Source organism: Crocuta crocuta, unplaced genomic scaffold (genome assembly GCF_008692635.1).
Source record: "Crocuta crocuta isolate KB4526 unplaced genomic scaffold, BGI_CrCroc_1.0 scaffold72, whole genome shotgun sequence".
Classification (NCBI taxonomy): Eukaryota; Metazoa; Chordata; class Mammalia; order Carnivora; family Hyaenidae; genus Crocuta; species Crocuta crocuta.
The window spans coordinates 5,212,161-5,238,293 of record NW_027529427.1 but is presented as its reverse complement, the minus strand read 5'-3'; the positions used below and the strand labels follow the sequence as shown (position 1 = coordinate 5,238,293).

At 44.5% G+C, this 26,133-nt stretch overlaps 1 protein-coding gene across 1 annotated transcript in view; it reads right to left on the bottom strand.

Annotated features, from left to right (window-relative positions):
* The window catches only part of CRACR2A (calcium release activated channel regulator 2A), a 117,457-nt gene extending 91,555 nt beyond the window's left edge, over positions 1-25,902 (bottom strand). The window contains exon 1 of the mRNA XM_077758990.1: positions 25,737-25,902. The gene's annotated coding sequence lies outside the window, so the exon portion shown is untranslated. The remainder of the gene's footprint in view (positions 1-25,736) is intronic.
* Between the last annotated feature and the right edge of the window lie 231 nt (positions 25,903-26,133).

The window sequence follows — 26,133 nt, the reverse complement described above, 5'->3', positions numbered from 1 at the left end:
CCAGGACAGTGAGGCAGGTACACGGCTCCTTGCAGTGAGGAGTAAGGATGCTGAGCTGCTTTGCAGGGCCCCTTTCACCACGCCACTGCTCAGGATTAAAGTATTGAGCCCAGGAACCAGACCAGTCTGAAAATGAGACTTTTCCTCTTCCCTACGCAATCCGTACGCAATTGTTACCTACTTTTTTGACACACAGTGCAGGGGGCTTTGGACCAATCCTTCCCCTTCTCTGACAGGTCTCTTACTGTGATAGGTAAGAACACACATTCCAAGGCCGGACAGCCCGAAGCACTAGCTCTATGGCCACAGACAGGTTTCTTAAGCTCTCTGGGTTCCACCTTCTCATCTGTAAAATATTAGCTATGGTTATTCTTATTATTATGGAATTCAAGTGGGCTTCCTCCACCCGAGATAAAATTCAAACAGGACAAACTAAGAAGCAAAAAAGCAACAAAAGAAAGAAAATATTACATGAACAGATAGAATCAAGAAACCCATAAATCTATCACTGGCTGCCACAGCTGGGTGGGACTTCGTGGTGTGATGTCACCCACCCCGGGCCACCAAGAAGGCCACATGCCTCCACAGCCTAAATAAAGGGGCAGGTGTAGGGAAGCGCGTTTGGGAGGGCAATCTTACCACTCTGCTGCCTGCTGTCGCTTATGCAACTGCTACATCCTGCCTCCTCTTCCCTCAAATTAGGTCCAATTTCCTTGTTCTCGCCTCAAGGGAGACAGGGAACAGCTGTCTCCTACCTCCATAAAATAACTTTTCCAGGTCTGGACAACTATTATTAAACATCCCCCTTCACACTTCTCTTGCTCTATTATAAGATACATTAAAGGCCCTGATAATGGTTGGAGGTCTCCGTGAGATGGCTGCTATTCACCCCAATTCCTCTAATAATTAGTGGTTGTAAACCACTTTGAAGATAAAAGGCATTTTATGACAGCTAAGTCTTATTATGATTAGCTTTCCAATATTTCCTTGCTGATGCTGATGAGCACATCAAAGCCAAACATTGCCACAGCGTGATATCTGGTGGTTAATTAGATGTAGTTCAAGGCGGCTGGTATATATTAAAGAAACTGCTGCAAAATTTAACAACATTAAAAAAAGTGCCTGCTTTTCCCAACATGAACAAGCTCTTTTCAAAGGCTGTCAGCGTTGATGCCTGCAGGCATCAAGTGCCCGGTGAGGACCAGCGGTTAATATATACTCTGGGCCTGGGAAAGAAAGACGTGGTAATGACATCTGGCTTTGTATAATGGCTTATTGGTGTCAACATGATTCTAGGTACCCTGTCTCATTTCATTTTGTTTTGACTATCGTTCTGTGATACAAACAAGCAAAGTAAGACTGTCCCCGCTTTGTAGATGAGGAAGCTGCAAAGTGGGCTTCAGAGGCAGACATCAGTGTGTACAGCTGGACACGACAAAGGCAGAAGTTATTGAGGCGCCACTACAGATGCCCCACCCACATCCCCTAAGATATTTGTGCACCCCCACCCCCTGCAGCGTCTACACACCTTTGCTTCTAACTTCCTGCATCTTTGCCTCTTCGAAGGCAATCCTTGGGCTGCTGCAGTGGTTTTGTCCATATAGGCAGAGCCGGAAGTGCTTGGGGTTTACCAGTCACCTCTAAAGAGCTGGTAGCCAATGACTGGCTGGAGCGGAAGGGTGAAAGCCCAAACGAAGACAAACTCTGAGTTGTGATTTATAGTTCGGAACACTTGTGTGGGACCAGGCTGAGGCCGGAGCTGCACCTGACACCATACTCAGGCTACTTCCCCCACTTCTTTACTGGGTTCTCCCAGGAGCATTTCCGTAATTCCATCCACTTGCACATGGGCTCTCCCTCTCAGGACCTGCTTCTGGGGATCCCACATGACGACAACTCTCTCAACTCAGCATTAATGAGAATGTTTTGCATGTTTCCTGTTAAATATGTTCTCCCAGATCCCCTAATTCCAAACCTCCCTTTCCAGGTCTCCAAATCAAAATATCTTCTTTTTTCTGTGTCCTTCTCTATGCCACCAAGTCTCTTTTCTCTGAGCCCCTATTTTACCTAGGATCATTATTTTCTAATTGCTTCTAGAAAGGCTAATCTTGGAGTGCCTGGGTGGCTCAGTCCGTTAAGCGTCTGACTCTTGGCTTTAGCTCAGGTCATGATCTCATGGTTCATGGGTTCAAGCCCGACACTGGGATCCGTGCTGACAGTGTAAAGCCTCTCTCTCTCCCCCCTCCTTTGCTTGTGCGCGCGCTCTCTCTCTCCCTCTCTATCTCTCTCAAAATAATTAAACTTAAAAAAAGAAAGAGCTAATCTTTGGCCTCTCCTTGGGCGCATAGAAAGCACTGAACCAGGCAGGTGGTGTGAGAGATACAAAGATGCATTTAAGACCATCCCTTTCTTCATTGAATTTACAATCTTGCAGGGGGACAAGATAATAAAGGAGGTAGAAGATAAGAGCTGCATGGGTGCACACAAGGAAAACTGCAGGAGCAAGCAACTCTCAGAATGGTCCCCCCAAACCAGGCCACTGTCCACAGCATTCCACACCACTCAATTCTGGCTTTTCTATTTAATTGTAAATATTTAAGAAAATGGAGGTCAGCTTTGGCAGAGATAACCCAAATAAGTGAGTTATCCAAAAAAGAACAGCTTCCATTTAGTTCTGGTTGTATTATTATTTTTAAATAGTACTTCCTCAGGAAACAGCTCCAGAGGGGTAAGTAGTTTGTCTTAGGAAAACAGCTAATTAATGACAGAGTGTGAGTTCAATCCTAACCCAGCCTGACTCTTTAAAACCCCAGTTTCTCTATCTGTAAAATGGGACCAATGGTTCACACTTTACAGAAGTGTTATAAGACTTCAAAAAATAGCATACACAAGATATCAAAAATATCTAGTACAGTAAGCACTATGCAGTAAGTGATAAGTATTATTATTCCCAGAGGTAATGTTATTGAGCCAAAGGACATTTTATATGCATATTTTAAAAGCTCTTAATAGATACTGCCCAAACAGACCAGTTAACCAAGCCATGGCAGCATTGCCAGGGAGACCTGACGATGCCTCCTTACTGCTTTCAGGATAAATCTTAAATACACAGGACCACCACCACCTCTTTACAGTTATCGTCTCCACTTTCTCTTCCCTCCAAATGATTTTCTATTCTCACAGCTCTTTAATGCCTCAGCATCACAAACATACCATTTACTTGCCTGGCATGCCCTTCCCCTTGTCTATGCTAAGTCCTATGAACACTTAAGGATTACATTTAAGGAGCAGTTTCTTTGAGAAATCACCTTGACCTCAGCACAGTCTAACTTCTTCCTCTGGGCTTTCATAGCCTCCTGGACTTACATCAGCTGCAGGAATAAGTTATGGTAGAGATTTGCTTGTCTGTGCTCCTCCATCTTTCTCTTACCCTCTCTCTCTCTCTCTCTCTCTCTAACACACACACACACATACACACACACACACACACACACACACACATACATACCACCTGCATATGCCTTGAGAGAATGGATCATATTCTATTTCCTGCATTTAGCAAGATGTCTGGCTCGCTGACAAAGCTAAGTGAATGAACATATATAAATAATAACAAAAAAATCCAAGCCCATGATCTCTTTTCTGATTTAAGCTGAAGCAGAAAAGAAAACCAAGAACCACTGTTTAATGCACCTTCTACAACAGCCACACAAAGAGCTAAATTCAAACATTTTCTCCCAGGTCACGGTCCTGCAGGAATCAGGATGAGTTTGGACAGCATATTCTTATCATGGACTGGCTTGTAGAAAATGAAAGGGGAGTAAGGACAGCAATGAATCCCCACTGCAGAGATAAGCCTAACTGGCAACTTAGCCAACAGTTCCTAACCTTTCCTCATCAAACCTCTAGTCTGACTTCCTTCTCCATTACCCAGTCTTGTTCTGTCTCACGCTCCTCTATCAAGAGGCTGGAGGGAATCACAGTGCCCTAAAAGGTTTTGACCCACCATCAGAAAATCTGGTTCAGGTGCTGACTTCACCACCTTGTGACCTTGGAAAAATTGGTTCATTTCTCTGAAAAGGTAGAAATAACTGTTTCTCACCTGTCCCATCAGAGGAGGGTCCAGATGAAACACTGGATGTGAAAGTGAATAGCAATGCTATATACAAACATAAAAATATCCTTATCATTACTATGGGAGAGAGCAGAGAGCAGACAGAAGAAAGCAGAGACTGTGGGCATGCTCTACTGGGGAACTGGCTCCTGTGAGTTACAAGTGACTATGGAACAGCAAATCATAGAGGCCAGCAAAAGTTCCAGGCTTTTATGCTTCCATGTAAAAGAGCTATGTAAAAATGACATGCAATGTCCCCACGTAAAAGTGACAAATTTTCTCCCGCAGAGGCATTGTTTAAACAAACTTTAGTAATATCTATTTATTTCACCAACTTCCCCAATGTAATAGAAATGACCTCTGTCATCTAGTTTTTAAGAAACTGTGTATCTTATCCCTGATGAATATAGATGCAAACCAAATTCAACAGTACCATTAAAAGGATCATACACCATGATGAACTGGGATTCATCCCTAGGTTGCATGGATGGTTCAACATATTGAAAACAATGAATACGACAAATCACATTAATGAAATAAATTATTATAAAATCATATGATCACCTCAATAGATGTAGAAAAAGCCTTTGACAAAATTCAACATCCATTCATGATAAAATCTCTAAAAAAACCTGAGTTTAAAAAATGTACCTCAACATAATAAAGACCATATATGAAAAGCCCACAGCTAAAATTATACTCACTGATGAGGGGTTGAAAGCTTTTCCTCTAAAATCAGGAAGAAGACAAGGATGCCCATCCTCACAACTCCTATTCAACACAGCACTAGACGTTCTAGACAGGCAATCCAGCAAAAAAAATAATTGGAAAGGAAGAAGTAAAATTGTCTGTGTGTTGATAACATGATTTTATATACAAAAAAACTCTAAAGAGTCCACCAAAAAACTATTAGATCTGACCAATAAATTTAGTAAAATTTTGCGGGATATATAATCAACATACAAAAATCAGTAGCATTTCTATACAACAACAAATTACCTGAAAAAGAAATAAAGAAAACAATCTCATTTACAATAGCATCAAAAACAATAAAATACTTAGGAAAAAATTTAACCAAAGGGGTGAAACACCCTAAAAACTATAAGACATTAACAAAAGAAACTAAAGAAGATACAAATAAATGGAAAGATATCCCATGTTCATAGATTAGAAGAATTAATATTGTTAAAATGCCCATACTACCCAAAGCAATTTACAGATTCAATGCAATCCCTCTTAAGACTTCAAAGACTTTTTTTTTTTTTTTGCAGAAATAGAAAAAAATTCTAAAATTTGTTTAGAGCCACAAGACTCTAAATAGCCAAAGCATTTCTCCAAAAGAGGAACAAAACTAGAGGAACAAATACAAGAGGTATCATGCTTCCTGCTTTCAAACCATACTACAAAGCTATAGTAATCAAAACAATATGGCACTGTCATAAAAACAGAGGTAGAAACCAGTGGAACATAGTTGAACCCCCAACTAAACCCATACATACACAATTTGATAAGGGATTCAAGAATACTCAATGGAGAAAAGTAGTCTTTAACAAATGATGATGAAAAATTGAATATTCATGTGCAAAAAAATGAAACTAGACCCATATCTTATATCACTAACAAAAATCAACTCAAAATAGTGGCACCTAGGTGGTTCAGTCAGTTAAGTGTCGACTTCAGCTCAGGTCATGATCTCATGATTCTTGAGTTTAAGCCCTGCATCAGACTCTCTGCTGACCGCTCAGAGCCTGGAGCCTGCTTTGGATTCTGTGTCTCCCTCTCTCTTTCTGTTCCTTTCCCATTCACACTCTGCCTCCATCTCTCTCAAAAATAAATAAAGATTAAAAACTAATAAAAAGGTTTAAAAATTAACTCAAAATGGGTTCAAGACTTAAATGTAAGACCTGATACCCTAAAACTCCTAGAAAAAATCATAGGGAAAAAGCTCTTTTAAATGATTTTTTTAGAAATGGCATCAAAAACATAAGCAATAAAAGCAAAAACAAACAAATGAAACTACATCAAACTAAGCTTTTGCACAGGAAAAGAAACCAACAACAAAATAAAAAGGCAACTTACAAAATGGAAGAAAATATGTGCAGACCACATATCTGATAAAGCAGTAATATTCAAAATATATAAGGGAATCATATATATAAGGGAATCAAAATATATAAGGGAATCATAGCAAAACAGAAACAAAATAAAAAACAAATAATCCAATTAAAAATGAGCCAAGGATCTAAATAAACATTTTTCCAAAGAAGATACTCATTTAAACAGATAGCAAGTACCTGAAAATGTGCTCAACATCACTAATCATCAGGGAAATGCAAATCAAAACCACAATGAGGTATCACGTCATACCTGTCAGAATGGCTATTCTCAAAAAGACAAGGGCTCACGAGTGTTGGTGAGGAATGTGGAGAAAAAGAAACCCTGCACACTGTTGGTGGGAATGTAAATTGATGCAGCCACTGTGGGAAACAGTATAGAGGTTCCTCAAAAAACTAAAAGGAGAGGAGAGCCTAGGCGTCTCAGTTGGTTAAGCATCTGACTTCAGCTCAGGTCATGATATCGTGGTTCATGAGTTAGAGTCCTGCATCAAGCTCTGTGCTGACAGCTCGGAGCCTGGAACCTGCTTTGGATTCTGTCTCCCTCTCTCTCTGCCCCTTCCCTGCTCATGCTCTGCCTGCCTCTCTCTCTCTCTCTCTCTCAATCCCCCTCTCTCTCAAAAATAAGTAAACATTAAAAAAATTAAAAGTAGAACCACCATACAATCCAACAATTCAATTTCTGGATATATATCCAAAGGAAATAAAAATCATTATCTCAAAGAGATACCTACATCCCCATGTTCATTGCAGCATTGTTTACAAAGCCAAAGCCAATGGAAACAACCTCAAGTATCCATCAATGAATGAACTAATACAGAAAATGTAACTTATTATATATACATGTACATATACATATATATAATATCATATTATTCAGGCATGAAATGTAATATTACTCAGCCATAAAAAAAAGAAGAACTCCTGTCATTTGTGACAACACATATCTTGAGGGCATTATGCTGAGTGAAATACGTCAGACAGAAAAAGACAAATACTGTATTATCTCATCTATAGGTGGAATCTAAAAAAACAGAATTCATAGACACAGAGAACAGACTGGTGATTTCCAGAGGTGGGGAACGGGGCATGGGGGAAATGGGTGACGGTGATAAAAAATCACAGACTTCTATTTATAAGATAAATAAGTCCTAGGGATGTAACATAGAGGGCAGTGACTACAGTTGACAATACTGTATTGTATATTTGAAAGATGACGAGGGAGCAGATCTGAAAGATCTTATTACGAGAGAAAAATTGTAACTATCTACTGTGATTGATATTAACAAAATGGTGCTAACCATTTTTCAAATATATATATATGTATGAAATCATTGTTATACACCTTAAACTTATACAATGTTATATGTTAATTAACCTATGTATCTCAATAAAACTGGGAAAAAAAGAAGAAAGAAACTGGCGTCAAGAAGGCTTGGAGAGGGGTGCCTGGGTGGCTCAGTCAGTTAGGCGTCTGACTCTTGGTTTCAGCTCAGGTCATGATCTCACAGTTGGTGAGATCAAGTCCCACGTAGGGCTCTGCACTGACAGTGCAAAGCTTGCGTGGATACTCACACTCCCTTTCTCTCTGCCCCTCTAGCTTGCACTCCCTCCCTCTGTCTCTCTCTCTCAAAATAAATACAAATAAGCTTTAAAAAAAAAAAAAAGAAAGAAAAAGAAGGCTTGGGAGAAATAGCCGATCTGAACACCCGGATTCTGGAATCCAAGCACTTGCTAATGATCCGCATGAATACTAAAAACAGCATCAGTGGCCCCAACACAGGCTGAAGACATGGGCGAGGGAGGGATAGGTAACTCTTCTGTCTGGTGGGCACTTTTGCTTCTTGTGATTTGAATCCCACCTAGGAAACACACATAGACAAATCACAATCACTGTTCATTTTCCACTGGGGGCCACAGTGGAAGGGGTTTTATGGTAATTTGAGGAAAATCAAGGAAACATTCATCCCTTCCTCCCTCCCAGTAGGGCTGCAATGACCCAGGAGTAGTCCCATCCTCTTCCAGGTTTTGGAGAAGAGGAGAAAAAGTGGGGTGGTAGCAGTGGGAAGTGCTTAGTGGCACTGTGTCCAGCCCAGTGAGGGCAGACCCTTATGCCTGAGAAGTGGGTAGCCTCAGGGCTAACTGGACACCCCCTCTCAAAGCCCCAGCTCCCAACAATGCTCTTGAAGCTCTTTGTGTCCAATCTGCAGAATGCACTGGCCACATGCTAAGTAACATGGTCTGAGAGCATGCTTGCAATCACTGGAGGCAGCAGTGGTGACTCGGAAGGGGTTAGGGTTATCCATCGCACTGCTGCTAAACCCAAATTTCCAACTATAGTTTGATCCAGCAGACCAGAGGTGTCTTACCAGTGAATGTGGCCTTCCATACATGTAGCTCATATGCACAATTCAGCTGAAGCAAATGCTTCCTATTCTATATGAATACAGCACAGGGGTGTTCATGACTTCATTTAATAAATATTTACTATGTGCAGACACTGTTTTAAGTGCCAAAAGGCAACAATAAGTCAAATCCAGCAAGCTCTTGACCTTGCAGAACTTATATTCCAGTGGAGAGAGACGAACAGTAAACACATAAATCCAGTAAGTACTTTGAGACAGTAAAAAGTGCTGGAAGAAGACACCTCCCTAAGTTCCCTCTCAGGACCTCTCACTGGCATCACTGCGGAGGACTCTGGAAGCAACCAGAGTGGGGAGGCTCCGCCCTCCAGTGGTTCCCAGCAGCGAGAGGAAGTAGGAGACTGTGGGAGGAATGTTGCCCTGTCTGCCCCCAGCTGCTGATACCAGGGAAACTTAGGTCATATCTACTTTTTTTTTTTTAATTACGTGGGCTATACATGGAGACATCAATAGTGTTATTTCTAGACAGTAATCTTTTTTTAAGTTTTTAAAAATGTTATTTATTTTGATAGAGAGAGACACAGAGAGAGAGAGTGCGCATGCATGATACCCAGTGTGGGAGGGGCAGAGAGAGGGAGAGAGAGAATCCCAAGCAGGCTCTGCACTGTCAGCACAAAGCCTGACCCAGGGCTGCATCTCACGAACCGTGAGGTCATGACTTGAGCTGAAATCAAGAGTTAGATGCTTGATCGACTGAACCACCCAGGCGCCCCTCCAGACAGTAATCCTAAGAGGTGATTTATTTTTCTTTTCTTCTGAATTTTCTAATATTTTCATTATTACAATGAAATATTATGAAATTTCATTATTACAATGAAATTTGTGCAATAGTGGGGAAAAACATTTCTTTTTAAATGAGAAGAAAAACTTAGCTAAACCAAATTAATAGAAATATATTTGGACAAGTAGGCAGGGACCAGATCTCAGGATAGTGAATAGCATCTTACGATGCCACTTTGTGGTTTATAAAGCAATTTCACAAAATTATCCCCCTCAACCCTCACAAGACTTTCTCAAGGTTACACAGAAAATAAACCTCAGTGCAGGAAAATACCCGACCCTTGGGTCCCTGACTTCTGGGCCAATATGTTTTTCATTATTTCACAGGCCCTTCTGTAGCTGACCTCACTTCTCTTTATAGCTGAAGCTTTCAGAAAGCCTCTGAGCACCCGAGATCCCAACTCCCCATCTCTCTGCCTTCATTAACTCCACTACAGTGGCCACGCTGATTCATTCATAGATGAACGAGTCACTGAACTAGTTACTGAACTAACTAGTCCGAGTCCCTACCAGGTTCTGAGCATCTTACTAGGTGCTCAGGATACAGCAGAGAATAAAAAGGTTCCCCAGTGCAGGGGAGAGGCATTAACTAATAAATGAAGATATAATACATTTGTAATTACACTGAAGTAAAAGTAAAGAGTATTATTCAATAATTAGCATCAGAGGGGGCTGATTGGGACTGGGGTACTACTTACTAGCCCTTTGCTCAGTATTGAGCAACACGGTGCTCAATCTCCAAGGTAAGTCAGGCAGATATTTTAGTTGGAAGTCAACATTACAAGACTCCAAATCTCAGAGAAAGCATGTTCTGGATGGAGAAGTGGCAGACAAAGCCAAATGAAAAATTAATTAAGGACATTGTGCCCACTTACAGAAATGAACCAACCCACTAAACCTTCTCCGGAGTAAGGTGGAGTTTACTACCAACCAGATCACCAGAAATGTCACAAGTCAACATCAGAAATATCACAGGATGATTGTGGCTGGGAGAGGTCACTCACAGAAGTCTGGGAATGGGAAAGAAAGGGCATGTCCATAAAGAAAATGTGCAGCTAATCATACAGAAAAGGAGCTTCCGTGTCTGAGTGACACAAGACCACAGGACACGACAGGTTGAAGAAGACTGGAGGGGGCACGCACGCAGGAAAGTCTTCTGTGCAGAAAGCAGGACTTAAATGGCCTTGGAGAGGGCATGGGATTTGGATGTTCTTCAAGGTAATCTCATTTAGCAAGGCCACCAGGGTGTCCCAGAACCTGGGGCACAGTCAGGGACACTTTCTCTTCAGACCCTGGTGGAAGTTCCTGGCCTCTCACCTGCCCAGGGACTGGAGCAGGGAGGCCTGGGGCCCTCGATCATATCTGCAGGTTTCTAAGTGTCTCTTTAGCTGTGCTCTGAGGAGCCAGGAGCGCCGCTGGCCACCCAAGGCTGAACATAAAGACAGATTTCAGCACCAGGCAAGCTGGCAAATGAGAACACCTGGCTAATTAGCTCGCTTGTGCATGGGGTTTTACTGTAATATATCCATAAGTGAAGTTCAAACACTCCCAGGTGCTGCGAGCCACTGGGGACAGAATATGCAAGGCAGGTTCTGTTCTCAGTTGTCATTTGCTATCACATCACGGCAGCAGGGATCTGGTTTGTGGTGAGCGCCCTGGTGACTAAACGGTAACAGTAGCAATAAATATCTAATAATGGTAGCAAACTTTCACATGAAGCTTAAGACTTAAGAGACACTTTTGTAATCTATGCTTAAAAGTTAATATCTTATTTGTGGAACACTTGGATGGCTCAGTGGGTTGAGCATCAAACTCTTGATCTCAGCTCAAGAGGTCATGATCTCACAGTTCATGGGTTCGAGCCCTGCCTCAGGGCATCGTCAGCACAGAGCCTCCTTGAGATTCTCTCTCTCCCTTTCTCTCTGCTCCCCCCCCGCTCTCTCTCTCTCTTAAAATAATAAATAAATAACTTACTTTTAAAAAATTTATTATCTTATTTGTAACACACACACACTGCTACATGGTTTTCAAAGGTTGTGCTATCTTATTTGTAGTAAGAACACACCTGTGTCTGGGAATGCCCGTACATCTCACAGATGTCACCTCTGCATGTGACCCTGAGTCATCCTCAATGACATCTGCATCCCCAAGGCACTTGGCAGTGTGGCTGTGAGAGGAGGAGGAGAGCCTTAGACAAAGACTCCGGGAGCGTGTGTTCATCCTGGATCTCATTCTCTGCTTTCTCAGAGTAACACAAGGCTGCGGCTTTAGACAGCTCTGGGTTTAAGCCCCAGCTCTGTCCCTAACTCATCATGTCACCCTCAACAAGTTATCTAATTTCTCTGAGCCACTTTCCTCCTTTGTTAAACATTGGTGGTAGGCGCATCTCCCGTAAAGTTGCCCGGAAGATAGTAAGCATGTGAAGTGCATAGCACAGGGCCGGCTCGTACTTAGTACTCATTAAGTACTGATTGTGTTACTGCTGTTATCACAGAGACAGCACTGTGTCAGTCCCTCGCCCAAATGCACCAACTAGGACAGGACTCCTGGGGTAGACATTGTACCTCTTGCTTCATGACATCAGCATGCTGCGGCAGGGTGGACCTGGGTGCCCGGGGGGGAGGGGCACCTTGGTTTCGGTAGGCAGCCTTCTCCCGAGGCAGGCAGGCAGGCAGGGCCTGCAGTGGAGCCCCACCCTCAGCTGTGGTCACTGGGGTGGCTGGCGGAGTCTTGCTCCTGACCCTGCCACTGCCTTGTCCAAGAGAGTAGCTGCAAACCTCACAAGGCCATCGAGTGCTTGAAATGTGGCCAAACTGACATGCGTTGTAAGAATAACGTAGCTCAGAAAAACAGGAATGTTAAACATCTAATTAGCACATTTGTAGATTGCACTTGAAATATATGGTGTATGTATCAGGTTCAACAAAATGTTGATAAAATCAATTTCGCCTGTTTACTTTTTCTGAAGTGGCTACTAGAATATTGTAAAGTATGTGTGAGGCTCCCATTATGTGTCCACCGGACAGCACTGACCTGGTAAGTGAGCTCCATGAAGACCAAGGCTTCATGGTTCCGGTCCACAGCTGAGCCCCCAGCATGTGGAACAGGCCCTGAATGAATGAGTGAGCCCTTATGTGTGTGAGGCCTGGAGGAGAGCTTTCAAGAATTGGAGGCCATGCCTGAGAAGGTGGGGACAGTCCCGAGGCAGTTTGGGGGCAGTGTGGGCTTCATACAGGTGAGTAAACAGAGTCTGGGAACAGTATTAAAAACTTGTCCCCAAACGGCCATATTCAACCCAAGGTGGTCTCAGACCTATGCCCTTTCTACTAAATCCTTTACCTCCCACAGCCATATAGAGTTGCAGAAAGAAATGCCGATTTTGGATTTTTTTTTTAAAAAAAAGCATACTTGCCCACGTTAGTGCTAGTGTCCCAGTGTTGGACAAGTCACTTGGCCTCCTCAGGCATTGGGCTCCTCAGCTCTTTCCACTCTGTAAACTACAAGATGGCATCAATTTCATCTCTTTTTCCTGGTGGACATAGAGAAAAAATCCCATCCCAGAAGGTAGTGTCCAAGGCTGAGCCCTAAATATTTTCCCACTCTCCTCTCCACTCTTTGGCTCCCAAAGAGACTCTCCCACCGAGGTTTCCTCACATCGCCCAAATCAATAATTTGTTTGTTTAAGGGTTTGCTTTGATTTTACTTAGTTTCAGATGCTTTTCATCAGAAGCCAAAACCTTGCAGACTTTTTCCTTGATCTTGTAATGAAATTCCCTCAGAGATATTTAATTCTAGATAAAGCTTTGGCTGTGCCACATATCTAAGACATCTAAATAACAAACATCCTGCCATCTTCAAATAAAAACCTCAGAAGGCAAAGGGGCTTGTCTTCCTTACATCTGCCTTTGCTCTTCCATTGCCAACTATACCAATGAATTCCCTACATTTTGTTATGGAAAAAGGAAGGTACTCAACCCACCAGCAGCCTCTCACGTGCCCTGAAGGGATCCTGATGCCGTGTGAACATTTTCCGCTGCTTTTATGCCAGTGAAACCCTCTTGTGTCTCTGCCTTGCTTGCTCTCTCCTGTGGCCCGCTGAGTGAATTCCCCTCTTGACTTGGCCCTGGCTCCCCCTACGCGGAGCTTTCCAGAAAAGGCCCTGTCTTATTTTCACTTCCAACCCTGGCTCAAAGGGCCTCTTGAATTTTAACCTAAGACAAGAGTAGTTAAGAGCCCAAACAGATTTCTTAGAGAAGATCTCACCCACCTCTCCTCACCCCGGGGTGAGACGCCAACACTATTTTTGATCAGAAAAGATAAAAAAGATTTACCAGGCTCAACCGTGTCATTCTACAGCAAGAAAAGGGCCTCTGCCAGACGCCAGGGGCAGGGCTGCCTTTTCAGTTCAACCTGATGCAGGATGTGAAGCAAACCAAGCCACCCGCCTGTGTCTCAGCTACCTGTTGAATCGTTATGGATTTGTGCCCCTTTCCTGCCACCCAGCAGACCGGGGCTTGAGGAATGCATGCTAGTTTTAAACAAGCAGCAAGCACCAGGGCAGTAAATCTGCTTTTTCAAAATAATGGTGGGCTGCATTCCAAAGCCTAAAAATTCACCTGGTGGATATCTTCAGCGGACGTTTATGGAAGGAGTCCTTAGTGTGAGATGTTGTGTTCCATAACAGGGATAAAAAGTGAGCGGCACATTATCCGTGCCCTCAAAAGCTCACAGTCCGATGGAGATGGATGTATGTGACAAACTTAAATATAGGGCAGACTGAGGAAAGGTAGTAAGAAAAGTATGTTTGTGTGTGTACTGAAAAAGGGTGGGAAGAAATATGCCCCCATATTAATGGTGACTATCTCTGTTTATTGGATTTATGGGCAATTTTTTTCCCTCTTCTTATACTATCTGCTATATTCTCAGATAGTTCTTTTTATGATAAACATACATTGGTTTGGGGCGTCTGGCTGGCTCAGTTGGTAGAGCACGCAACTCTTGATCTCAGGGTCATGAGTTTAAGCCTCACATTGGTGGTGAAGCCTAAAAAAAATATGCTGCTTATAAGTAAATAAAGTATTTTTTTCAAGAAAAGTCAACAAATTATGAAGGATAACTATTTGGGTGCTATATGAAGGCTTTGTGGAGAATAGGGTACATATATGGCCCCGTAGGATAGATAGAAGTGGGTGGTGTGGTGAGGGGAGATGATCTCAGGCTGAGGAGAGGCATGAAGTGGCCCCGAGGGCTGGAGCGATGGGGAGGACAATTTGGGGAAATGTAAGAGAACAGTAGCACAGGCATCACCTAGAGTGAGAAGTATAGCAGGGGGTCTAGCGGTCTCCAATGCCATGCCAGGTAGACTTGGTTGCTTATTTTCTGTGTTCCTGTGGCCCTTTGTGTTTGTTGCTAATGTACCACTCATCACATTGTATTATTCTTGGCTGTATTCATGTCTATCTCCTACTCAATTTTCAGGTCTCGGAGGTCAGGGATCGTGGCTCATTCATTCTGTAACCATAGTACGTAGCATAACAACTAGCACATAACGGGAGTCGACAGATGCTCCTTGGAGGAACTGAATTCTAAGAGGGTTATTCTTTATTTTGTAGGTAGTAAGGAGTCATCATGAGATCCAGAACCTAACATATTTCAGGTAGTTATTATATGCCAAGCATGATGCTAAGTGCAAAACTATATTGTCTTCGTAGGTCCCACCTATAATCCTGTGTGATACTGACCACCCTTGTTCACCCACAGGGCTCAGAAAGGTTGAGTAACCTGCCTCAGGTCATACAGCCAGCAGTCAGAGAAGTCAGGACAGTCTGATGACAGTGTGGAGGAAGGGGGTCAAATGGCAACATGGCAGAAACAAGNTGTTACATGGAAACCAACTTGACAATAAACTATTTGTAAAAAAAAAAAAAATAATAAAGAAAAGAAAAGAAAAAAGAAAGAAACAAGGAGATGACACCGGCTCGAGGCTGTAGGGACCTGAGCTAGCCCTGCTGCTTGGAGAAAAGAAGTGATGAAAATGGAAGGTGGGGTGGGAAGTCTGGAGGCAGTACTGAGAAGGGAGGGCTGAATGCTCCTGAGCTGCTTCCCGAGCACATTTATTATTTCTGAGGTCAACATAGGGCCCGACAGCACTCACAGGGACTCATCCTGACCTTGGAGGAGCTCCTGCCCATCAGAAGAGGACGTGTGGAAAGAGTCCCTGCCCAGGCAGCCTTCTGACATTCCCCCATCCACTGCATTTCTTTCAAAGTTCCCAGGCAGGGGGGCGCCTACTGAGCATCGGACTTTCGCTCAGGTCATGATCTCGCAGACTGTGGGTTCAAACCCTATACTGGGATCCGCACTGGTGGTGCAGAGCCTGCTTGGGATTCTCATTCCCCGACTCTCTCTCTGCCTCTTCCCCACTTGCAATCTCTCTCTCTCTCTCTCTCTCTCTCTCAAAATAAATAAATACATTTTTTTTAAAAAATTAAAAAATTTAAAAAGTTCCCAGCCTGGCACATCTTCATGAACATGTCAATAAAGCTGGCCCTGACACAAGGTAAATACAACTTCCTCAGCCCAGATGAAAGCAGACTGGAGCAGTGTCCAGTCCTACCTCCCTCACTGACCCCTAGACTAGGATTCCTACTGTATGTCCTCGCAGACTGCGGGCCCCTCCCTAGCATATCTGCCCACTGTAATGGAGAACTACTTGTGTAATTAGTTAACATCTCTTTCCCCTGCTGGACTGTGAGCCCCCCCCGCCACCCCTGATGCCAGGGCCCATTCATCTCAGCCCCAGTGGTCTGCCCAGCACTCTCCTAGAGTACTGAGCACGAGGCACCTACAGTGTCTGGTGAGTGGACTGATGACTGGTCTCTGGGATGCCCTCTCTCTGGGCTTGGGACCATGCATGGGAAAGCAGCTGGGCCCCAGACTTCTTGGGGATTCTCAGGCAGTGCTCACCCTCTGGGGGCCACTGGATCCCCCCATAGTTCACGTGGTCAGTTAGTGTAAGATGTAGGCACCCCTCCACCCACCCTGGGAAAATTCCTCAGGTTTTCTTGCAAATAGGAGGTGGTGAGCGGAGGGAGAGCGGAGTTCCTATTTCAAACAGTGATGAAACTGTATGTTTGCACTCAGCATGCTTCACTGCCCAACTGGAAACATTTTCCCTGGTCCTCTGCCTTGGGAAAGGGCATCTAAGTGCCCCTGTGAGACTTGACACCAGCAATGGTCTTCCATCTCTGCTCCCTAACTTTGGCCCCACATCTCACTTGAAGATGCCCTTCTCCTTCACAATCCATAATGGGCAGGGATGGGTACTCAGTTTCCTAGAGGCAGGGGGAGGCCAGGATGCCCTCTGGTAGGACATCCTACCCAGCAGATCCCCAAACTACTCCTGAAGCTAACAGCTCCAATGCAACCTGTACCCAGCATTTTGCAGCCTGTCCCTCAACATGAAAACAGTAGCCACTGACCTCACAGTACCATAGGGTGGTGTCCGTGGAAGGAAGTGACCTCCTTTCCTTACAAGACATTCATTCCCAGAAAATGAATTGCAAGAGTTCTTCTGTCCTTCAATTGTTTCTGGGACAGTGCGTAACGTTAAATCCCCAACACAGCTGACGGTTGAAGACTAAGAATAACCGTGGGCTGCTTGCTCCCTTCTGATTCTTCTCTCTGCTTCCAACCCACCCCTCCCCACTCACCCCCAGCTCAGCACTGCAGTCCCGGGATGGTCCTTGCCAGGCAGTGTTTGATTACTTTTCCACCCTGAAGACAATCGTACTCAGGTGACCTCTCTGCCCCCACACTACGGGTCCTTCCTGAGTCGGCTGCTGAGAACAACGTCTGGGAAATGCACACACAAGATCCAGCAAAGTGATCAGCGAGACCAGGTCCGGGGCATTCTTGTGCCCTCTCAGCTCCTACGCCAGCCGGAAAAGTCCGGGAGGAGTTCAAGAGCATTGTCAATGAATAATATCTCTTGCGTACGTTTGCAGAAAGTAGGGCATGGATCTGTGTTCCATCGTGCGGTGCCCGCAAGATGCTTCTGCAAGACAACAGGCTGGTTATTAAGGAAGCACGGTTGGCACTGCATGTGCCTTGAAGTTGGCTGCACTCCTCCAAACCCAGTTAACTGAGAAAGTCCCTCTGCAGTTCCTCAGAAGTGACGTGACCGCACTTACGGATCTGCAGTGGGATCAATGTCTAAAACTTGGGCAGATCCAGCTATGATGGTGGCAATACCACCCACACTTCTGGGGCTGCGAAACAACGGCTTTGCTCGCAAGGGAAGCCCCCACTGTAGGGGGCACTGCTGGGATGGGAAGAGCTGGAGAGAGGAATGGGTTCAGTGACCAATTACATGAATCCGCAACAGATGCGAGTGTTTAGGCACACGACCTCAGGCCGTACGGGCCTGCACCCCTAAAACATCACCCTGTCACTCCCTCCTCAGAACCCTTCAGTGGTTCCCACATTTGCAGAAGGCGGAGTGAACTCGATTCTGGAGCTTCTGGGGCCCTTTGTGGTCCTAAGAGGTGCTGCATAGACAGTTCCCTGAAATAGGATGACCAGCACGGAGGGGAGGAGGGCGTCTTTCTTAGAGGAAGGAATATCGATGCCTTCTCACCCATGTTGCTGCCATGTCTAAGAATCTCCTATATCCCTTCCCCCCTACCAAAGTTATCCACCCTTTAGGCAGGGGCTTCGTCTTCTAGGGCTGCCATCACAAATCATCAAAAATTAGGTGTCTTGGGGCGCCTGGGTGGTTCAGTCGGTTAAGCGTCCAACTCTTGGTTTTGGCTCAGGTCATGATCTCACAGTTTCGTGAGTTCAAGCCCCAAACTGGGCTCTGTGCTGAAGGTGTGGGGTCAGCTTGGGATTCTTTCTCTTTCTCTGCCCCTCCCCACCCCACACTCTCTCTGTCTCTGTCAAAATAAATAAACTTAAAAAAAGTAGGTGTCTAAAAACAGCAGAAATGTATTTCCTCATGGTTCTGGAGGCCAGAGGTCCTAAAACCTAGGTGTCCACAGGGCTGTGCCCCACCCCCCCCCCAAGGCTCTAGGGCAGAAATCAGTCCTTCCTTCTTCTGGCTTCTGGTGGCTCTATGAGAACAATCTGTGTCTCCTTCCTCACACGGCTGTCTCTTCTCTGTGTCCGTTCTCTGTGTGCTCCTATAAGGACACTTGTCATTGAATGGAGGGCCCACGTGGACAACCCAACACCATCTCATCTGGAGATCTGTGACTTTTTTACATCAGCAAAGACCCTTCTGATAGGGTCACATTTGTAGGTCTGGACGTGGACCTATATTTTCACCATTCACCTTACTGCAGGCAGTGATTCTCAACCCTCATCTGGGGAGACTTAGGCTCCAGATGCCAGGGGAGGGGGGAGCCTCAACACAGAGATTCAGTTTCAAATGATCCTGGGTGGGGGCAAGGTGTGAAGTATGTGTGTGTGTTTTTGTGTTTGCTTTTGTTTGTTTGGGTTTCCCAACTTCTCAAGAACAACCTGGGGAGAACCACCATTTCGAGTCTGGAGGACTCATGCATCTCATCCAAGCAGATACAGAGGGATACCTACTTTCCTAACTGCTTTCTCCTCCAGGATTTCCTTCAATGTAGCCACAGATCAGACTGCCATCTGCTGGTTTTTAAATGTTGCACAGGGGCGCCTGGGTGGCTCAGCCTGTTGAGCATCCAAGTATTGATTTTGCCTCAGGTCATGATCTCACTGTGATGTCCAGCCCCGAGTTGGGCTCTCCGGCTCTGTGCTGATAGCATGGAGCCTGCTTTGGATTCTCTCTCTCTCTCTCTCTCTCTCTCTCTCTCTCTCTCTCGCTCTCTGAACCACCCCTCCCCCACTCTCTCTTCAAAATAAATAAACATTAAAAAAATGATATATGTTGCACAAATGTCGGAGACCTAAGAGACCATTTAATCCAATGGTGCTTCACCTTCTCCAATCCACCAACCAGCCTCTTTACCACCTGAAACAACGCTCCCAGATACGTGAGTCCACACACATGCATAATTTAGCCCTAATTGTAATATACAAGAAAAAAAAGGAAAGTAATTTGTATTAAAATAATAAATATTTCATTATGTAGGTGCTCATGCATGACTGCACTGGAACGCACTAATGAAGCAGTCAGTGCTTACACCTACTTACAATGAATACGTGAGGAAATAAAAGACTAGAGGACGACAGAATTAAAAAAAAAGATGTTAGGATGAGAAATAACAAACCCACTGACTGGTTTGGATCTGACAAGAGGAAGAAGGAAATAGTCTTAACTGAGGTAGGGATAATAAGTCAAGTGAAATTACTAATGTGAAAGTAGATAAAACCAGGAAGGATGCTATTCTTGTGAATCAGTTAAACTTTATAAAGTGTCCTAATAATTTATTATGCTGACATGGGATAGGGCAGTGACAAAGAGTCATGGAAAACATTGTCCCTGATCTGGAAACCCCACCCACAGAGTGGAGGCATACACTCAGTCTTCAGCATTAAAAAAGAAAAAAAAGCTATGGAAGCAATATCCTTTTCATTCAGGCAGTGGGAAGAGGAGGATGGATTGGAAAATGTTGTTTGATAGACCCCAAAGGGGAATATTAAACTAAGAGTGAAAAAGAAAGGCAACCCCAAAGTAAATCACTGTAATGTCTAATTTTTGCAAGAGATGCCTTATCATTGTTCTATGATTGTACAGACATATATTAGAATAGAAACTACTTTAAGTTTATTTATTTTGAAGAGGGAGGGGCAGAGAGAGAGAGAATCCCAAACAGGGTTCAGACTCATGAACCATGAGATCATGACCAGAGCTGAAATCAAGAGTCAGAGGCCCAACCGACTGAGCCGTCCAGGTGCCCTGAGAATAGAAACTATTTTACAGGCAGTTTTAACAAAGGAGTTTATTGACATGGTGACATTTTCATGTGCCTCTGCTAATCTAATGATATGTTGTCCTACATCTTTGTTTGTTAGATGAAGTCCCAAATCTCCTGTTACAAATCTGTAAGTGGTTTCCTTGCTTTTGCAGTAACTACATATTGCACTAAAGCCCCTTTCAGTTAAATATATGTTTGGAAATGCTCTAATCTAGACAGAATGCATAGAGTAGGGAAATTATCCAGTCATTTCAAGATTTTGTCTTTATTCCATTCAGGCTTCTCTTCCCCAAAAACCATCTCCTAAATTACTGGGCTTTTGGTATAACTTTTCTGAAAATTACTCAGTATTACTATGTAGAAAAGTATGACTGATTTGTATCTGTTTGGGGTTGAGTTTGACAGGGCAGGAGACGATTCTTCACCGATGGGGTAGCACCCTCAGCCCCCACACAGTAAATTGCGGGTCCTTTGTCAGGGGGGTGGCAACTCAAAGCCATCCTTACAGATTTACTAAATGCTTTCTGGGGCTTTTAATACCCAAAGCACTGTGGTCCCTTGACCAGGAGCAGCATCAGGGAGTCTGTTGCAAATGCAGAATCTGAAGCCTTGAACTAGACCTACTGGGTGGGAATGTGCATTTTAACAAGTTCCCCCAAGTGATTCATACACTCCTGAAGCACTACTCTGGGGGACAGTGCTGACCCCATTAGAAATACTGACCAAACCCAGCCTTACTGGTTTCTTGAAGGAGGAAGCAAGCCCACCAAGGTCAAAGGTCAGTCAACTGTATATTTTGCTCCCCTTCCTGTCACTGAGTTACTTGAGGACAAGCCGGGTATGGGATTTTTCTCTCGGATCTGCACACAGCCGCCAGCATGGAGACACACACACAGCTGTGGCCCTAAAAAAATCCCGTTGTCTGTATTCCCTCAGGACTGAATCCTTTTTAACCAGAAAACAACAGGTTCCATTACTCCTCCGTAGAAGCACAAGCAATAGATCCCTAGCACTCACTGGGACTGAGTTTCAACACCTGTGTTTTGCAAATTTCACCACCAGCCCGCCTAAGACCAGTGTTTGAATGAAGAGCAACTGTCTCCCTCCCCACCCCCTCTGCCAATAAGCTGCTGTGGTGAGCTTCATTCTCAGAGAAAGAAGAAATAAAAGCAAACCCCCTAATTGTTCTATGGTAACTACAGCGATGATAGATGCTGTTACATGCAGACTCAGGTAAAAGAAAAATAAATGCCAACATGAAAAAGCCAGGAAAGGAGCTTCCCTGTGACAAGAGGCTCCAGTGGGCAGATCCTTTTGCTGAGGTGTGATTTAAAAAGTCAGATTCAGGGGCACCTGGGTGGCTCAGTCAGTTAAATGTCCTAAGCATCCAAATTTTTATTTCGGCTCAGGTCATGATCTCAGGGTTCGTGAGTTTGAGCCCCACTTCGGGCTCTGTGCTGACAACACGGAGCCTGCTGGGGATTCTGTCTCCCTCTCTCTCTGCCCCTCTCCTGCTTGTGTTCTCTTTCTCTCTCAAAAATGGATAATAAACATTAAAAGGTCAGATTCCTATGTGGAACTTGAGAAACTTAACAGAAGAGCAGGGAGGAAGGGAAGGGGAAAGAATAGTATCAAACAGAGAGGAAGGCAAAGCACAAGAGACTCTTAAATGAAGAGAACAGAGGGTTGGTGGAGGGGGGTGGGGAGAGGGGAAAATGGGTGATGGCCACTGAGGAGGGCACTTGCTGGGATGAGCACTGGGTATTGTCTGTAAGTGATGAATCATGGGAATCTACTCCCAAAGCCAAGAGAACGCTGCGTACACTGTATATTTGCTGACTTAACAATAAATTATATATTTTTTAAAAAGTGTGTTAAAAAAAAGGTCAGATTCAGTAACTTATGAATTCTTGGCCCATCCTCCCCATCCTGTCTAGTGGAATGCTAACCCCCTGAGTGAATGCCCCCCACTGGGCGTGAGGGAGGCCAGCTGAGCCACTAGCAGAATGGCCAGCATGAGGAAAGCTGAGGTGAGAACAGCAAAGGGGAGAGGAGGCTTCCTTCAGCCCACCTTTCAATCCTGACTGAGCCCGTCTCCAAAGAGCCCACAGCCTACAGAGCTGCAGCCACCATCAGCCTCACCTCTGTGCTGTGGGCAGAAGGATGGCTCAATACCTTAGCCCACAGGTTCCACTTCCGGGCCTCACTTCCTTCCTTCATCAAGCAATAGTAAAGACCCAAGACAACTGAGCCCACCCTCTTCCCCCACTGCAGTGAATTCGTTTCTCTGATCACATTCAGGCCCCAGCCCAATGCAACATGCCATTCCAATATCACATTTACCAGGTGGCACTGCAGCTTCCTGTTGACATGTCCTAACTGGGCTCCAAGGGCCAGGGTGTGGCTCACGCCTCTTACCTCTCACATCTGGCACGGTGCCTCACATTCAGGAGTCATACTCTACATGTCTGGGTACTGAAAGGGGGCAATGGGGCCAATTATAGCATGACAGCCCCAAAAACTGAGCTTTTGCTAGAACAAAAATGCATTCTCATTATAAGCCTTCTTTGGGACATGTCACCACCTCGCCCATGTTTAGAGCTGCTCTCTCCGTCAAGACCATCACCACCATGCCACCACTATAGCAAACTTAAAAGGTAAGAGGTGTAACTGTAAATCAGACCTTTTTTTAAGATCCTGGAGGCAATGTAACAGATTAGCTAAAGCATCAGGTTCTAGAGCCAGAAATTCGTAGGTTCAAATACTCATTCTGCAAAGCACTAGTCATGAATCTTGGTCAAGTGACTTCACTCTGATACCATTTCCTTGTCTATAAAATGTGAATGGGAATACCACATCCTCATGGGGTTCTGGTGAGGCAGTACATGTTATAGAATGAGTCTTTCAACTGTCTTCTTTATTTTTGTCCCTGGTCTCCAAGCAGCTCCCCAGGCTGTGCTAAAACAACCAAGAAGTAAGGTTTCTTTCCTTCTACTCTAGGGTAAAATGGCATGGACATAACAAGGCAGGGCTGCACACCCACATGCCTGGACAAGTAACAGAGGTAAGCCCACTTGTCAGGTGCAAATGAAGCAGAATCACATCCACACAGAAATCTACCCTCTCCTTTTCTTCTTGAAAAAGACTCCGTTTGCAGGGGGCATTTGGAGGGGTCAGTTGGTTGAGTCCCTGACTCTTGATTTGGGCTCGGGTCATTATCTCATGATTCATGTGATCAAGCCCCATATCAGGCTTCATGCTTAAGATTCTCTCTCTCCCTCTACCCCTCCCCACCCTCAAAAAGAAGAAGAAGAAGAAGACGATGATGACAAATGGGGGGGGGGGACGGTAAGAGTTGGGAAAATGTTCAAATGGGAGCAGGCTAGTCCCAACATCAGGGATCCTTAGAGACAGCAGCTTTCCAGTCCAAACCAGTGGTCAGCATATAGTTATTAGAACCCAGTGTTTCCAGGCCTTTTGATAATGCAAAGACATTTCAGAATTTTTTAAGGTACATTTAGGTACAATTCAAAATGGCAATCTTACCCATTGCAGCATTACTTGTAATAAATGCCAAATGACTGAAAACAACATATGTTGATCGGCAGGGGATTGGTTGAGTAAATTAGGGTACCTCCCTATAATAGAGCACTATGCCCCTGTTTAAAAAAAATGAATGGAAAGCTCTCAACATACTAACAGTAAAAGAGCACCAAGATAAATTAAGTGGAAAAAAAAGCAAGGTTAAAAGAAGTGTGTATAGTGAGAAAAAACAGGATGGAGACAAGATATATTTGTAATAACTCTAGAAGGATGTATAAAACTAATAAAAGTAAGGGCACCTGGGTGGCTCAGTTGGTTAAGAGTCTGACTCTTGATTTCAGCTCAGATCATGATCTCAAGGTTTTGTGAGATTGAGCCCCTACCCGCTTGGGATTCTCTCCTAGGGCTATTCACCCCTAGCCTTTTGTGTGTCTCTGTCTTGTCACCCTGAATAGGTTCACTTCTAGGGTGAGCACAATTCTAGAGTGAATTGTGATCTCCAATAAAGATATGGTGAAGCCCTAACCCCCAGGACCTCCAATGCGAGCTAATTTGGAAACAGGGTCATTGCAGAGGTCACTAGCTAAGATGAGGTCATACTGGAATAGGATGGGCCCCTACTCCAGTATGACCAGCGTATTTATAAAAAGATAGTCACTTGAAGATAAAGACACACAGGGAGAAAGCCATGTGACAGTGAAGGTGGAACGTGGATTATGTGGCTATGAGCCACAAAATGCTAAAGATTGCGGACAAATGACCAGAAGCTGGGTAGAGTTGAGGAAGGATTCCCTTACAGGTTAGGGAGGGAGCATGGCCCTGCCACACCTTGACACTGGACTTCAATCCTCCAGAATTCTGAGACCATAAATTTCTGTTTTAAGTCACCCTCTTGGTGGTACTTTATAATGGCTGCCATAGGAAATGAATATACTCAAGCCAGCTCGAGTGACAGAGGCACCTGACCCTTTTCCATCTCAGTAGCGGCTCGGTAGACACTGAGGGAAACTCTGTTCCAATGAATGAAAACTCTAGGACCTTGCCTGATCGAGCTTTATTGTATAGGTGAAGTGGAAACTCAGTCAGTCAATAATTACTGAGTACTGACCTTGTGAAGAACGTAGGAGAAAAAAAATGTTCCATGAATGCCCTCAGGAAGTTGACAATCGATTGGTGATGTCAGACAGATAGAAAAAATATAATACATATATATATAGAGAGAGAGACACACACACACATATAAATTACATACATACATACATGCATACACACATAATAAATATATGTAATATAACACAATACATTTCATATCAGCCAAATAAGCATGACCTCACCCCCCCCAGTGGATGCCACAGAGGTCACTCCGAACTAAATCCCACTGGACTGCCATCTGGCCTCAATCTTCCACTGTATTTCATTTTAGCTGCTCCTGAATATGTGTGTCCGGAAGACTGGGGAAAGTGTTAGACTATCGGGCTAGTAGAAAATTTCTTGAAACTGTCACCACTGCTCCTGGCATGGAACCTGAACCTGTCGCCCACTGCAGATGCCCACTGCTGTCTGTGTTAACTGTCTTCTACTCCTGGTCAAAGACTCTCCCATCAGTTTCTTATCATCTCCCCTTTCCTGTTCAGAGAGGAACAATGAGCCTATTCTATACTTCTCCGCAAATCTGACATGCAGGAAACACAAAATCCAGGTAGTCTGGGGGTCCGCTTTGGTAGGTCAACTAGAAGAGGTTTAAAAGGAGCTACAGAAAATCAGAGGACCTTAGCAAATATACTGTCATCTTCATCATCACTCAGAACATTTGCTTCTTTGGCCCAGCCTCCTTGAAGGTTCCCACTATACCTACCTCTAGGAACCTCTGGTTCTTACCAGAAGGAAACCTCGCATCCACTTCCACGCCTGGGGTCGGGGAGGCAGCACACAGGACTGAGCTCTCCTGGAGCTTTCTCTGATGCCCAGGCCTCCGGGTGAGGCTGCTCTGGGAGGAAGAGACGTGGCCGTGGGAGTGCCAGGTGGACACCCAGGCGGGGCTCATGAGGAAAATTGGCAAGTCGCTGAAGCTCCACCCTTGACAAGCAGCCTAATGACCTGACTTTGGCTCCAGGCCAGTCCCCTGAGGGGCAGCTGTGGTCAGGGCATGACCTGTAGGTAGAACAGACAGAGGAACGGTCTCTTCACTTTGACTTCACATAATTCATTATAGGTTCTCAGCGCAGAAAAGGCCTTTGAAGTCACTTAATTTT